The 12,058-nt window shown below is 44.7% G+C and overlaps 1 long non-coding RNA gene across 1 annotated transcript in view; it reads right to left on the bottom strand.

Moving 5' to 3' along the window:
* Positions 1–2,585: 2,585 nt before the first annotated feature.
* Positions 2,586–12,058, bottom strand: part of LOC142034129 (uncharacterized) — a 94,092-nt gene continuing 84,619 nt past the window's right edge. Inside the window, exon 9 of the long non-coding RNA XR_012651464.1 lies at positions 2,586–4,152. This is a non-coding gene — a long non-coding RNA (uncharacterized LOC142034129). The remainder of the gene's footprint in view (positions 4,153–12,058) is intronic.

Raw genomic sequence — 12,058 nt, forward strand, 5'->3', positions numbered from 1 at the left:
TCATAACCTTAGATGCTACCCATATAATGGGAGCTAATTGGCATTGCAAATCCATCTGAATCTGGCACTTAGTTCAGTTCACAGGGCCTCACAAGCTTAAACCCAAGCTTGAGTTCAGATGCTGAAGGTGGTGTAAATGGAGCCTGCAGAGGCAGTCCCAGGCTGCGGCTCCCCATCCTGCGCCTGAACTTCTCAAAGTGGAGAGCAAATATCTTTGTCCCAAGACTCAAGCTAAAGAGCAAGCAAATGGTGCAGACGATTTGGGAGTTTGGGCTGAAATTAGCCTGACATGACCCAATAAACATAAGAAAGTAGCTTCCCGGACGAGGACGTAAAATCCTTACAGGTGTAAAAGCTATTCAAGCTGCCAGATGTAGCACACTCAATTCCGAACATCCGAAACTGCTTTATGGAGAGAGGTAATGCTGGGTAGGAGTCAGAAAGCTACAGTGCACTGCACTAAGAGCTACTGAAGGCACAGCTTTATCCCTCCACTGCTGCATTAGCTATATTCAAAGTGTCTTCGTAGGCACAGATGGAAAAGGCTGTAAAGGAAACATTTTAAAACTAAGGGTGCATTAGACAAGTGATTGCAGGCACTGTGATTTATAGCTGTAGTAATGGACTGGATCTCAGAAAACTGAAATCCAATTATCGGCTCTGCCATCTCAGGCAAAATGCTTAAGCCAAACTTTCTAACCAGTGCTTTTAGGTTAGGTTGATTTTCAGAGGTGCAAAGCACCTCCCCATCCCACAAGCTCTGCACAGAATAACAGAACCCCAGCCTTCTGAAAAGCAAACCCTCTGTATTGAAAGCCAATCTCCCTCCCCGTCCCAGAGAAAAAAAGAAAAAAAAAAAAAAGAAAAAAAGAGAAAAAAAGAAAAAAGAAAAAACCCTCTCACCCAACAAAAAAACAGCCACCAAATCAGTTTATATTTGATTCTACTGTGCTTGATGTATTTTTTCGATAGTTGGGTTGAAAATGAGTAGTCTTACTCCACGTTATCAGGAAAATGAAAGTGTGGAAAAAAGGACACAGAGGTTAAAAATCTTGAAAATAAGGGACTTCATTCTCTCTCTGTGGCTTCCCCTCATGTGAATAAGGAACAGGAACATTTCCATACCCACCTCACAGAGGGACTTGTGAGAGTTAATTCAGCTCTCTGCAGAAAGTGCCTTGAGATCCACAGATGGAACTTGCTGTAGAAGTGATGCATTACTAAATAATGAGGTACGATCATATGTGAACAAAACACACTCATATATTGCTCCATATGTTTTATAACATTAAGCCCTGTGTTGTTTTCCAACAGACAGATACAATCCAACCTGGAGAGGATCAAACACATCCCAGAATATTTTGTCTTTTTATTTCTCAGGTGAGGAGATAGTTCCAACAACATCGTTGCCTCTTTCTGGGTATTGAAACCAAAACAGGAATTTTTTTTTTTTTTTTTTTTTTTTAAAAGGGGATTAAAAAAAGAAGGAAAGGTTTCACACAGTGTGTGCCAAACAACATAACTTCTCCCTGGACATCTGTCCCTGAACAACAGAGGAGACCTTGGGTTTTATATCTCAACTGAAAAGATAAATGTGGAACCATACCTCCCCCACTGTTCCACTGCAGTTTCATGTAGGGACTTGGAGAGATCCCTCAGGAGAAATATTCATTTAAGCTTTGGTTCTGCCACCGGAGTCTCTTTTTGCCTACCTCCAGCTCCCAGTGAATTTGCACTGACTGCACGTGCTCTAATATAGAGTCCTCCATGCAAGCACAATAGATAGAGGCTTGTGCTTTTGGGGGCAAGTTCTTCCTAAAATAGGGAGTGGGGAAAAAAACTGGAGCAATTTTATTTGCCTTCGCCATGCCAGTGTGTATGCCATGATTACAATAAAAAGAAGCATTTGGCTGCCTGAGGAATATGGGGACTTTAGATTCTTATTGAATACTTTTGGCAATCGTACCAAAATGTCATGTTTTTACTGGGTTTTGATCACTATTTTTAACTCCTCTATTCATATATTCCGAAAGGAACTGAATGCTGACGTAAAGACAGCAAGCAGAATACCACTAATTCAAAACCAGGGCTTCCCTCCTCCTCCAATTATGTTTCAGCATCTTTCAAAATCCACGTTATAGCCCAAAACTATGTGAAAAAGATCAAAGGGGGATGAAGGAGAACAGGAATTATGCCAAAGCTGTACTGTTATTTCTGAATTCCCTATGAAACATAGGAGAGAGAAATACAGATTCTATGAGTTTTTAGTGTATGCGGGCTCTCAACAGTGAGATGCAACACATCTTTTAAATCACTTTACTCCGCCAGATATTCGTGAAGTGAAAACACAACTAAACAAAAGATTTGAAGGCAAATTTTGATCAGTCTGCACGTGAGGTGCTCCATGAGCCCACCAACCCTCTTCCCAAGCTGGTCTTCTTCCCCCATCCAAAGCCCAGGAAGAACCCAGCCCCAACCACTCCATCCTCTCCTTAGGGGGAACTAGGTGCTCTAAAAGCAAGGGCATACCCTGGGGGAAAGGGGAGAAAGGAATGATCAAATGAGACAAACACACTTCAAGTAACTGATTTACAGATTTACCATTTACTGGATTCCTTGTGAATAACCAAATATATTCTTTGCAAGTTCAGACATGATACAAGCACACATGCACAGGAAAACCAAAGTCCACCGATTATTTTTTGATCCTTTCCACTTTTTGTCCTTTCCGAAGAAGCTGGAATCCAGGTGATTCTCAGACTTTATCCAGAAATGAGTTCATAAACTGAGAGAGGACACTTCCCAATCCTCAGCTCCTGAATGTCTGATGCTTCACAGCATTTCTTGCATAATTCATCTTAAAAGTGGAGTTACCAGCAGGGCAGTCAAGTGAGAAGTATATAATGGCCTGTGATCATCAGACACAGCTTCCAGGGAACAGAGGCCATCGGTTCAGCTTCTTGTAGTAGCCAGAGGGAGCTGTCTGAAGACTTCTCTCAGGAGTTGACTTAGCTTATCCTCCTCTTTGGCATATAGGACACCAACGGGCGTCCCTTCTGTCCCGTCTTCCAAAGGTATACAACAGCAAATAGCACCACGTTTCCATCAGCATGTTGGCTGTCTGACATGAGTAGCCATGGTCTGAGAGTCCACAGCAAGAAATAAATCCTGCCAGAGTTAATCTACTCCTTGTTTCTCAGAAGCCCAAGCCATCCTTCAAGAGTTGCTGCTGGAAACTACCTCTTACTTAAAGGATAGCACAAGAAGCACATATTGCACAGCAAAGCCTAGGTTCATCCTTTCATTCCCCCCGCCCCCGCTGCCCCAGTTCCTTAAAGAACATACAATTTCTATCCAGTGTACCATCAGCTCGCTGCTAAGACACTGCTGTAGGTGGAGCTCTGTGAGCACGACACAGTCGACCACAGATACAAGGGCCAGCAAATAAATGATTCTGTAAGGGTTGGACATTTCAGTCCAGGATATTAGAGTTTCATTGACTATGGTGTGGGAAAAGCTGTTAAATAAAAACAATTTTAAAAGTTTCCACCTTCCACAGTCACTTTGACTACCATGTAAATCAGAGACTCATCTTTCATCTTGAAAAATATCTTTTTTTTAATTGGTTGTAGCGCCCTCGTATATCAAATACAGTTGCCAGAGCATTGGGTGAATGACACCAAAACAAAAGAGAAAAAAATGCATGACTTGCTCATGAAAGTAACACATTCTTTCCTAATTACATCTGGGGGTACACGAGAGGGTCCCTTGGCGTATCAGTAACCTTATTCACAACCTGGAAAGTTCCACAGAGGAAGAATGTGTACTATTAAGTACAGCAGCCCTGTAAACCAGGAGACATGAATTATTGCTTTAGTAATGATGTGCTGTGCTTCCTTGGGCAAGTCACTTCTAGGTGCCTTTTCCCCTCAGATTCCCTCTATCTCCCTTGTGTCAATCAGCCTGCATCTCTTTTGAGCAGGGGACAGTCTCTTTCCACATACTAGAGACACTGCTATCTCGGGCACCGTGCAATTTCAGGGTGAGCCTCTAAGTTCTACCTTACATGCATAACAAACAGTTACAAACCATAGCATCTTACCCCACAGCATTACTTGTCTGGGTAGTCCATGAAGTCAATATGCATCATAACTGTAACACAGGAGTAAAGTTCAGTTTGGGCCCAGTGTAAAAGCAAGAACACTAGCGCTGTATCTAAAAGACTGATGCACATCCCCTTCTATTATTTAAAGGGTGAGCTGCATGCTGACATTTTACTTAAAACAGGAGGTGTTTAACTGACTGGCAAAGTCAAATTTTCAGACATTCCTTTGTTTGATGGAGGGAAAAAGTAACCTTGAATATATCAAGTACAGAGGCAGGAAATTACAGTTTGTAAATGCATCACATGAACTTGTGGATACATTTAGATCAAAGGAGTATAATGAGATATTCTGAATAATACAATGAGATATTCTGAGTAATATTTGATGCACCTAATTACTGAGAACAGGCCTAACAGAGTTTTCCGGTAGCAGTATCAATGCCCTGCAGGTACTTGTCCACGCAGCCTGTTCCCCTGGATGGGATCTGTAGATGGCCAACCTGGATTGCGCTCATGAACATACACAGTTACCGATTCCAGCTAAAAAAAACTCATGCACCTAGAGAAAAAAGTGTTTGCATGGCATGATAGTTACAGTCATCCTGCTGAAGACCTAAAACAACTCCACGGATGAGAATGGAGCTCTTCCCAGTTTGTACCACTGGCAAATGAGACAACGCTTTGGCCTTGAAATTAGAGCCCACGTTAAAGCAGAGGTCCCAGACCTCTCCTAGACTCTTGCCGTGCATTTCTCAATGTCGAGAAAAGCTGAAAACAGGCAACCTAGGTCCCCAATTAACTCTATAAAAAGATCTCGGACTCTGGCATTCATTCACCAACTCCAAATCAAAATGAGTCAGCTCCACCACAATCAATCCAAGAAGGGCTCCAAGCTGATAATTTAATCTTTTTAATGGATCACTTATAATAGATTTGGCTTTTCTGAAGCTACGATCTTTTTCTCTATTACTGACTAATATTGAAAATTCCGGCTGTATATATTCACTGCCTCTGAATACCTAATCACCTTATGTAGAAAATATCTTGAGAAACAGCCCAATTAAATGTGCAACTATTTGTAACCTTTTGTGTTATTGTATCAGGTGGTGGAGCAGTAGCAACATTGGAAAATATAGGATCTTTGGGAAATGTAGCATATTATTAGATTTGATGAGATCCATTTTCTTGATGGCGTCTGAAAGATCTTTGTGCTAATTAGCTAAGAATACCACTGAATTATTTAATTATCTCTACTTTTGTGCAATAAAAAATGTTGTCATATCACACACTCTATCTTGCTGTTGCTGTTCATACTTAATGATGCCTTTATAGTTAGCGATTTCCTTTGTTCTCCCTCTGTAAGTGGGTTTTGGTGGTGCTGGGGAAGGGGAGGGGAGCAGAGAGGGAAGGCAAAGGAAAAATATCGGTTTTAAAATAATTTTATATATGTGAGAAAATCTTTACACGTGTTTATCTCTACCACCAGCTCCCTATGCGAAACGTGTTTCAACGCTACAGCACACCCGTATGCTTATTGCTAAAGCAGCAAGGAATGCTTTCCAGAGGAAGAGGAAAGAAACTATCGCTTCAAAAATTTTTAAATCAGCAAGGAATGTTTTTAACAAGGAAGAGGTAAATTATGGTAATTACTCTGACTGGTAGGGTCCTTAAGCATTACTAATTAGCATTTATTGCCTGGATTATTGAAACAATGTGTGTGTTCCCAAGAGTGAAGAAGAACTGGGATGCTCTTTCCTTCTGAGCCCTGGGAAAAAGGCAGGGCAGCAAGAATGCGGTACAGTTGGCAGAGAGGCTCGTCTTCCAAGCATCGCCAGCACCAGCCTTGTGCAGAGCTGCACAGAGACACCGGGAAACTTGTACCTTTTGTAAGCCCACGCTCTGAACTTCTTAACTGTACGTCTGCATTCCACCTTACTCGCAGGAAAGTGAACAAAATTAGGGCCGCACAAAAGGAAAGCGGCCGTTAAAACGGTCAAAATCATTTGACAATGGTTAGAGGTGCAGATTAACGTTTACCTTGGACTCTGGGTAGCACAGTGTCTTGTATTATTATTATTGGGGTTGTGCGCAAACGCATTATGAATAAACATTTCATCACTGTAAAGTACTGAAGTATGGCCAAAGATGACTTCACAGAGAAATTAAAGAGTTAACAAATTCAACAAAAAAGAGGTGTATTACGCCATTTGCAACTAGCATTTTTGACTGGGTTGATATGACTTTGTCTGTGAAGAGGCTGCAATCAGATTTCAACATAAACTGCATTTTAATATCAAGGATTTATAATGTGAATGAAGTTTTGAATTAGAAATCGATTAGAAATTAATCCATCACCTAATCAGCACTAGCCGCTACATAGTATCTCAACTATAATTTGGTATCTGGCCCAATAAATCCTTAAATACTTTGGAAATGATTCAGAAAAGAAAGACAGTAAAAGTATTCTCCATTTTTTGAGCTGCAGTACTATGGCAACTTTAGGTACTGTTAAAACCCTTGAAATAAAAGAGCAACAATGGAAAACTGCAGAATGCCTTGGACCTTTTCTACCTTTTACTGCCACCAAACCCCATGCCTTTCAACTTGGGGAAGCAAGTTCCAACTAAGCTACAACGAGGTCAAAGTCGCAGAGCTAAATGCTACAGTTGCTGCTCAGACAAAACTCCTAGATGCCAGAGTTTTGCAAAATTTGCATTATTTTTTTAAAAAGCAATGTTAAGGGGAAAAAACCCGCCTCGCTTTGTTTATCTTTCCCCTTTTTAATTATTTGCATCACATATTGCACAGAATACTTGGGAATGTGTTATATTAAATGTCATGATAGCATATTAGGTATACTTTTAATTGAAACTAGTTCCAGTCCGCTATTTTTTCTTTTAGTGCTGAATAAGACCTTCCGTCCTTCCTAAGCCTGACTGACTTACTCTATTTGTTAATTAAGTTAACGCCTAATATTTATTTTGTCTTCCATTTCCCTCTTAACATAAAAAAAAAATTGGCTTTTTGTTCCTTTTATTCCAGCGAAAATGTACAGCTACAGAGACCGATGAAATTACTACTGCAGGCACTATGTAACGCCAAGACAAGAAAGCCTTGTAGCTATACGCATAAAGCAAAAATAAACCCCAAACGCAATACCCCTTCTTTTGTCTGCAGAAGGTAAAAACGTTGCAGGAGTAGTTCTGGATCGATTTACATTTGCCTACAAAGAAATTATCCCGACTGGGTATTTATAATGTAATGAAGCTTCAAGAACGCTGACGTTTCTTGAGCTCACAGGCACAAATCTGGCTGAGAACCCCCCCGGAACCTGCATGCCCCGTGCACTGAATTACGGAGTTCGTGCTGGTAGGCTGAGGGGGGGGGACGGACACGCACCTATTCCCTCTTTTTCCTTCTCGCCTTTCCCCCTAGAAAAGGAGGGTGGGGGAGCCCAGGTTTGGGTCTTCCTCCTCCCTTTTCCATCCTGCCGAGGCTCTGGCGTTCCGCCGCCCCCCCTTCCCCTTCCTCGCCTCGCCGCTCTACCGCCAGGGCCCCGAGCTCTCAAACGACAACCCCCCCTAATTGATGTGTCTGGGCGAGTCTAGACTGGGAAGGATTGAACCGGCTCCCAATTAAGGTTCGGAGCTACGCCGGAGCCCAGCGCTGCGCCGGGCCCGGCCCGGCCCGGAGGGGAGCCCTGCCCCCCCCTCGGGCCCCCCCCGGCCATTGTTTTGCCGCAACTCCCGTCTCGTCTCGTCGTCCCCGTCCCCCCCCCCCCAAGTCCCCGCTCCGCACCGCGCAGCCGAGGCGGAGGCAGCGCGGAGACAATAGCGGTTCTGCAGACCCCGGGGAGGGAGGGGGGGGCCCCGCTTCCCCCCCCCCCCCCAAAAAAAAAACCCACCCAAAAACCAACACAAAAAAAACCGAGAAGGGCGCAGGGTGGCATGGGTGCGGGGAGGGGGAAAGGTGGCACGGGCAAGCCCCTCGCAGACAAAAGCGCTCGCCCCTTTCCTTCTCGGGGCGGGGGAACCTGGCGATTAAAAGCAGCTTCGGGGGGGGGGGGGGGGGGGATAAAAAAAAAAAAGAAAACAAAAAAACTACTTTTCGCCTGTCTCCGAGGTGGAGAGAATAGCCGGACAAAGGTGGTGGTGGTGGGGTGTGTGGGGGGGGGTGTTCTAGCGTATCGCATTCTGGTTTATCGTGCCAAACAGGTAACAGAAAATAAAGACAACTCGGAATAAGTTTCTCACTTTGAAATGAGGGGACGTTTGGAATAACATACAAATTCGGAAGTAAAAGGCTTTGTTGGCATTTGTTTTTCACGGAGGTAAAACAGTCAATGAAATTACAGTGTCAATAAAAAGAAGGTAAAGGAAAAAAAAAAAATCAAACGAGCAACCTTTTCCAGTTCAGTAACTATTAAACAACGGGAACCGTCAAACACATCCTAAGCTATTAAATACCAAAATGTTACACCATCGATTAATTTTTGGTGCATTGTGGTTTAAGTTAAAGCATTTGCATTCAAATATCAAACAGTAATGCGGTGCCATAACATGGTACAGTAACTTCATTATAAATTGCCTTGCAGAACACAGATAAGAAATACAGTTCCAACCATAATTAATTTTACAGCGATATAAAAATCTAATAAAGAAAAACAGCAGAAGAAACATTTTTAACATTTCTGATTTGTCATTTACATGTAATTTTAACTGGAAAAGCAGGAAAGTTTTAAGTTCCAGAAAAGGACTAAAACAAAACTTCATCATTTGCTCAGAATTTCTTTTCGGTAGTTTCCAACCATTAGTGCATGCAACCATTTTATTCTTCAGTTTATTTTTGACCTAATGATCCATAAGATCCAACCCGTCTCCTTGCTTTTTCACTTTTTTCCTCCCTCTTTTTTTTTTTTTTTTTTTTTGGTGTGTCCATAGAGCACATTTCTAAGATTAATCGTTCAGTTTTAAACTTGGAAGCATGAGGCATGCTGGGATCTCAGCTGAGGTCAAGCACCAATGTACCGAGCTGTTACTGTTACGCTCTCAGGGTACTCTGTGTTGCTCTCAAGAAGGAGGGGGGGGAAGAGAGAGATGCTATACGCAGTGGCCTGCAGCAAGGCAAGTCTCTCAGTATGAAAACACAGGCACGTATATTAATATACCTACATATGTAAATATATATACATATCTAGGGTTTTATTTACCTACATACATATTCATACACACGTATCATCCATATGTGTATCTATACACACACCTCAATAGCTATATTTACAGGCATCCATATCATGTATATCTTATCTACACACGCATATATAATAATCACTATATGTGTACACACATACACCCCCATATCTGTATCAGCTGTAAAATTATCTCTTGAATATACACACACACACGCACACAAAAAAAATATATCTCGGTCATACAAACGCTAGTTTTAATTGGGGATGAGATTTTTACAGTAAATGGCCATAACCACCGCCCTGCTATTAGCCGATCAACTCTGAGGAGGAGAGATACACTTTTTTCCCTTAAAAGGTCTACTAAACGCTATTGTATGTGTGTGTATACGTCTATATATATACACACACGCGCGCACACATATACAAATATATATATATATATAGGTTATATTTATAAAATAAAAGAAAGATGTCAAAGCACAACTCACAGCTCCCAAGAGCCTAACCCGTGGATTTAAAAGCTAAACATCACAAGTTAGGGTCTCAGGGATTGAGAGGGGCGCAACAAACTACTTCTTGCAAAAAACAGGGATCAAAAATAAAAGATAAAAAGGAGAAAGAGGAAAAGAATAGCAGGCAAGTTCAATTCATGGCTCAAGATTACAAAACAGGACACACAGGTGGAAGGAAAGAGCTTCTCTAAGGACCCTCTGTTGAGAGAATACATTCCATTTTTAATCGTTTACACAAAAATGACAAGGCGCGGCAGGTTCCTTACAGCTTCCAACAAGGTCGCTTGCGACAAATACACGAAAAGTCTCCGCATTTAAGTAACGAAGAGGAAGAAAGAAAGGGAAGTTTGGGGCAGTGACGGAATTATTTTCATTGTTTCAACGAAAAGGAATGCAGAAATAAGAGCAGGAATATGCAGGCTCTCCCTCCAGCCGCCTGGCACAAAGCATGCAGCAGCATAAAGGCGCTGCCTCCCCGCCCCCTCCGCCAGCCCCGCGGCCGGCAGGGATGGAGAAAAAACCCCGAGTTGCAAGAAAATCAGGTAGAAACTCACCATTTGGAAGCGGGGGAGGCTCCGATCTTCAGCGCCAAGAGCAGGGGGGGAAAAGCCCGGCGGTGGGAAGGCGGGGGGGGGGGGGGGATGAGCCGGGGGGGGAGGAAGGGGGGGCGGGCGGGACCCCCGGGCGGGCTCGGGGCAGGGGCAGGGGCAGGGGCAGTGCCCGGACCAGGTTGGGTGCCCGGCGGGTTTTGACACCCGAACGAGCGCGGGCGAAGCGAGCGAGTGCGAGCGTGCGGTGTGCGCAAGCCGGGGGAGGGAGGCGAGGGTGGGTGTGTGCAGCTGGGCAAGCCGCTTGCATTTTTAAAACATCTTTTTTTTTTTTTTTTTTTTTTTTTTAAAAAAAAGGGGGGAATATATCAAGGAAAAGAAAAGGGGGGAAAAGGAAAAGGAACCAAATTCCTCCGCAGCTCCTCGCCTGCCGCCCTCCTCCCTCCGCGCTCCCACCAATGCTGCTGCTGTTGTTGTTGTTGTTATTATTATTATTATTAAGAGACGGGGCTGGGGGGGGGGCTGCAAGCTGCGGCCCGCTCCTAACTCCTGCATCAGCTGGGGGCGGCTGGAGCCAGGGCCAGGCTGATGCCAGAGCAAGCCCCAGACTGTCAGCGGGGAAGGAGGGAGGGAGGGAGGGAGGGAGGGAGGGCGCGGGCAGCGCTGCCGCAGCCCCGGCCAGCCTCTCCTGCCAGCCGCGGGCCGGGCTTCCAAAGGAAAACCTGGAGAAAAACCCGCTTCCCCGGGAGAGGAGGGTCCCGAGCACCGTGCACACACACGCACACGTCCACACATACACACACGCACACACACAAAAGGGACTCCATCCTGCACCGACTCCTCTCTCCGAGCACCTTGTGCAACCCCAGCCAATGGAAATTTACGCCGGCCATAACCGAGAGCAGGATTTCGTCCCCAGCTTGCCACCTCCTTCTCCGCTCTTCTCCCCTTCCTTCCCTCCCTCCCTTTCCTCCCTCTCCCCCCCCCACCCCCCCCAAATAAATAATATAGATCTGCACCCTCCACCCATCTCTGGAACCGCTTTAGGCCCAGCGGCATAAGCGGGGAGAAGCCGAAACGTACCGGAGGGCCCGAGTTTAAAAATGCAAAATATCCGCCGCTCCTCGCCCGGCGCTGCCGAAAGCAGGTCCCCCCACCCCCCCACCCCCGCCCGGCCCCGGCCCCGGCCCCGCACGGCGGGCCAGCCCGGCTCCGCGCCCCGGCGCTCCCCGCCACCGCACGGCCGGGGGCAGCGGTAACAGGCACCATTACGGAATCATCATCATTCACTCCGTCCTTTTCTCACCTCAGGAGTCTGAGCCCATTCACCAAAGTCCTTCCTCGTCCAGGATCTCAAATCTTTTCTTTTTTTTTTTTTTTTTTTTTTTTTTCCTCCTTCTGGATCAGCCAGTCCCGACATCATTAAACTATAGTCCTCCTCTTCCTCCTCCTTCCTTCTCCCCCTCTCTCTTTTTTTTTTTTTTTTTATTTCAAAAAGGGGGAGTGGGGGGGTAGCTGGGGGGGAGTAGACATAGCTGCATGAAGTGGCTGCCTTTTAGAAAGCACATTTAATCTTTACTGGCTCCCCTAGGCTTCGATGAAGTAGAAGGGAAAGGAGAGGAGAGGGGGAAAGAAAAAATACAGGCAAGGGAGGCTGTTGAGGGACAGCAAGCATCAGGCTCAAATCAACGACCAGCTGAAA

This window comes from Buteo buteo, chromosome 9, assembly GCF_964188355.1.
Source record: "Buteo buteo chromosome 9, bButBut1.hap1.1, whole genome shotgun sequence".
Taxonomy (NCBI): domain Eukaryota; kingdom Metazoa; phylum Chordata; class Aves; order Accipitriformes; family Accipitridae; genus Buteo; species Buteo buteo.